General features: G+C 30.3%; 1 pseudogene; it reads left to right on the plus strand.

The window, feature by feature from the left end:
• Window positions 1-3,384: 3,384 nt before the first annotated feature.
• LOC148268873 (agamous-like MADS-box protein AGL80 pseudogene) lies at window positions 3,385-4,113 on the plus strand (annotated as a pseudogene).
• Window positions 4,114-4,860: the final 747 nt, after the last annotated feature.

Raw genomic sequence — 4,860 nt, forward strand, 5'->3', positions numbered from 1 at the left:
GTAAAGAGATCTATTTGCTATTTGAACAAATACAAACTCCTATTTATCATATTTGTTCGATGACATCCTAAAAAGTTAAAATTTTCACAGAATACTGTAAAATAAAAAGCAAAGTTAGAAAAAAAAAACATGCCTCCTTACACAATTTTCTCTTCAACATGGTGAATTAATAAGTTAAGTAGGAAACAAATTTGAAAAATATCAACAGTCTTGACATTAAAACTACTGAAAATGATTTCACTTATAGTTAACCTCAACTTCAAGCTTAGAGACTTCAATAACTTGGTGAATTAATAAATCTAAGTAGGTAAAGAATCTCTAAAGCATCCATACTTAATTGGATCAGGACCTTCTGAAGACAAGTATTGGCGATTTTGTTGAGTAATATAGCTTTTATGATAGCTTTACCTTGGATTTCAAACTAATGGTGAATCAGGAGATGATAGTTGCTAAGGAGTGATTTAAGATGCATTGTATTGGTCTTGGAGTATCACATCGAATAGGAGGATTTTTTATTAGTTTTAACTATTTCTTTAGCCCTCTGGATGGGTTTACGATGCTCTAACATTGGTTTTAATTGGTCAATGAAAGAGGCTATTTAGTGGGTATATATAAGTACCATTAGAACTCGTACAATGATGGTTTACACTGATTCTTCTATTTTATTTTTTTAGCTATTATTTTATCTTTAAAAGTTACGCATGCAATTCTTACTTTTCTACTTATGTTATTGTATGATGCTCAATTTGACACTTTTCAAGTTTTTACTTTTTCTTATAGGAGATAATTGAAGCCAATATAGAGGGTAAATTAACGAGCATGTTGAATATGGTCATTTTCTTTGATTTCTAACTTATACCCAAGAGAATGTGTCTATGGTTAGAACAGGTTCACTGAGCTGGTGAATTAACGTGGCATCAAGCTTGCTTCAAGGATCTAATACATGGAGTTTTTTCTTTGAAGAAAAGAAAATGAAGGGGATTGGTGGTAGTTAAGGCTATAGGAGGATTATGAAAATTATCAGTGTATATATTTAACTTTTCTTGTCTACTTGTACAAGGTCTTAATATAATGATTAATTGCAAATTATATATGTGATTTTAGTTTTAAATCGAAAAGATTTATAAATTAAATATATAGATATAAAGAATGAAATGTAATCTGTTCTTGCATGTATATATGTGTATTATTAATTTTGATTTGCGGGCCTTATGAAAATCGAAGAAGATACTGGGCAGTTCTTTGAGTTACTTTGAAACTTAGTTGTGACTTAGGAATGGATTATTAGTATGTCCGGATTAGAAGAGTATAAAAACAAATACAAGATTACATATGAAATGTTTGCAAATAATTATAATTAGCTATAGAGCAAGTCCTATATTTATATATGTATAAAGTGAGTCAAAATAAAAGATGCCCATACATAATTGTGGTACGATGATGGTAATCGAGGAAGTGCTTATGAATCTGGTTCCTTGCGTGCGGCTAATTTATTGTATACATAAAAATAAAGATTTCTATAGCTTGTTCATCACATTGTGGGATGAGTTCCAAATGCACATTGTCAATTAAAAAATGAATCTCCCTAAAAGTTGAGTTAGGGAGAAGGTAAAAAAGGAGAGGAATTTTATATGCAGGTATATATATGTATAACACTTTTTTGAATATTGAATGTTGGATGCATAATCTTTTATTTAAATCTTTAATTGTATAAAGAAGAAAATATATACACACATAATATTTTAGTGCATCAAACCATATATATAGTATACAATTTGGAATAATTTATTCCCGTATCTATATTTAAGGAAACTAGGTTAATATGCCAAAGGATTCGTTAAATAATTAGGGAGTTAATTAGTTTAATTATAATAATTTTTATTTGAATTGATCAATATGTAAATTAATTATACATGTGCTATATAATTCTTTATAATTGCAATATATATGTTATATAATTCATAAAGAAAAAATTAATTATATGGCATGATACGACAAGACCATCAAAAGTTGTGTTTTTCTTGTTGATATATTTCTTTCCATTGATATTTACCTATACATCATAAAAATTTAGATGCTCACCCTTCCATACACATATGCAAACATCTCAATATATATTTACCTACCTTAACATGTATTCCTTCCATCGCTACCTTATAAATTACATGTATATATATATGTATATATCAACTAGATCAGACAACAAACAACTGGCCCGTACTTGGTTTATAGTTAATTTGCTCGACATGCAAACTTTAATTTGTAAGATTTCAAAATTTTCCATCCAAAACATAATTACTAATTACACTCCAATAGTATTCTAATACCATAAAAACTTAGTTATGATATATATATATAGATATATATTGCGATTGATATTTGTTCTTGTGTTCGTAAATATATAAGCCAATTTAGTTGAATAAAAATCATATAAACAATATAATGATCATACAAGTAAAAGTAGAGAAAAGACATGAGAGGGTAAAAACCAATATATTTTAGAAATTTAGCATTAAAAAAAACTATTATTTTTATTTAGATTTGGTAGAGTAACAACAAGGACTCAAAGTACAAAACAAGAGATAATTCTAATTTAATCAAATACATTTCTCACATTTATCATAAATACAAATATTAACAGATTCAAAAAGGACATTTTAATGTCACAGAATTCCCTATTAATTTACAAGGTAATGGCATATTAATCTGTTGTATTTTCTTGAGTTCAACTATTACTTCAACAACTTTCTAACTAATACCATTGTCTTTTAAAAGTATAAATTTAAATTATTGTTAGTATGTAATGTGAACTCTGCTATAGAAAAAAAAAAATATATGGTTTTTGTATCTTTTTGAAAAAAAGAATTAAAAAATAAAATGGCACTAATTGTAAGTCATCAAGACATACAATTAAGTTGGATTAGAAAGTGATGACCATATTAGTTGATGGTTAAGAGATAATATTTGTGAGTGTGGTTGCCACGTATAATTGACTTCAAGTGTGAATGCATGCTGGGGATAATGCCGGAGAGAGTAGGTAGATACATGCATTACAGTGAAGCAATAGCTTTTAATTAAAAGGGATGGCCACAATTGAATAATTTTATATAAATACAGCCTTGCAACAATTTACTAATTTAATTTTTTTAATTACATTACCTTAAATCAAAAGATTTTTTCCAAATCCCCTATTAAAGACATAATATTTTTGGAGATAATTTGGGCATTCCACTTGCAGTTTTAAAATGCACCACATCTTACCTTACATGGTATATTCTTCTATATTAAAACACTCCACCCCCATTCCTTACTAGTGGCTACTCAACCGCTGTGTCATTTTATGAATACCCCCTCACGCCCCTTGGGCACACATGACAAAATACCATGAGTAGAAAGAAGGTTAAGCTTGCTTATATCACTAATAACTCTGCAAGAAAAGCCACATTCAAGAAGAGGAAGAAGGGGTTGATGAAGAAAGTGAGTGAACTTATCACTCTTTGCGATGTCAATGCCTGTACAATCATTTACAGCCCTTATGACTCGCAACCAGATGTTTGGCCTTCCCCTCTTGGAGCCAAACATGTGCTTGCTGACTTTAAGAGGATGCCCGAGATGGAGCAGAGCAAGAAGATGGTGAATCAGGAGAGCTTCCTACGCCAGAGGATCACTAAAGCAATCAACCAACTAAAGAAGCAGCGCAACAGTAATCACGAAAAGGAGATAATGGATATCATGTTCCAAAGTCTTACTGGGAAGTCCCTCCACCAACTTAACCTTATTGATCTCAACGATTTGGGTTGGCTCATCGAACAACACCTCAAAGAAATCCAAAAGAGCATGGAAATACTCAGCAAGTCACCTCAGCCTCAGGAGGCGACAGACAAAGGAGTGATGAAGGGTCCTGGTGAGACTTTCACTCAAATCAAGGAGGATTCTACGGTGCAGATGCTGCAGTAGTCGCAAATGCAGTTCGTTAATGGGATGAATCCTCAAGCACAGCAACAGCTTTATGTTGGGTTGAATGGGGAACAGGTAGAGATGGTGGTGCCATTCACAGATCAGAACTACCAGAATAATGGATTGATATGGTCCAATGTGTTTAATTACCCTTAGAAAATGAGAATTATGATATTTAATTTTGAATTTTTTTTTTATGTTATTAGGGATGTACTGTAAATAACCAATCAAATTCCACCATAGAGATATGTTGTTAGTTTCTTAGTCGTCATAGTCATCGTCTAAATAGTTGTAGTCATCATAATAGTTGTAGCTGTCATCCTCACAGACATAGTCGCCGGGTCACATACATTCATGTACTTAGATTACTTTGTGTTATGATTTTGTTTAAATTAATCTTCACCTCAATATTTTATATTTTCTGTGCTAGTGCTACTCTTCATTCTTTAATTTCTCCCTTTTCCCGGCTTGACATAGCTGTATTACTATTTGTTAAAATATATGCGTGCTCAATATAAATTTATACTATAAGAATGCCCTTTTCTCTTCTTTCTCTTCTTTTTTCAGACTCAATTAAGAGAGGACATAAACATTATTGATGCACTATATTCGAAATTCAGTTTAGTTAGGAGGAAGATTAAACTAGCTAGATACTCAAATTTGTTTAGATTTCAAATGAAACTTTTGTGTAGAATTTAATAAATATGATGCGCTCTTCAGATCATAGAATTAAAATTTGGGATAATGGCATTGAGAAATAATATTTTTCTCAAAGAAAATCCCAATATAATCTGAATATCTAAAATAATTAATATTTTGATTAATATGAAATTTAAATATAATTCTAAAATTTTATTTTTGTCAAAACATGTAATATTTTAAATAACTCAAATATATTGGACA

Source organism: Carica papaya, chromosome 2 (genome assembly GCF_054855325.1).
Source record: "Carica papaya isolate Zhongbai chromosome 2, ASM5485532v1, whole genome shotgun sequence".
Taxonomy (NCBI): domain Eukaryota; kingdom Viridiplantae; phylum Streptophyta; class Magnoliopsida; order Brassicales; family Caricaceae; genus Carica; species Carica papaya.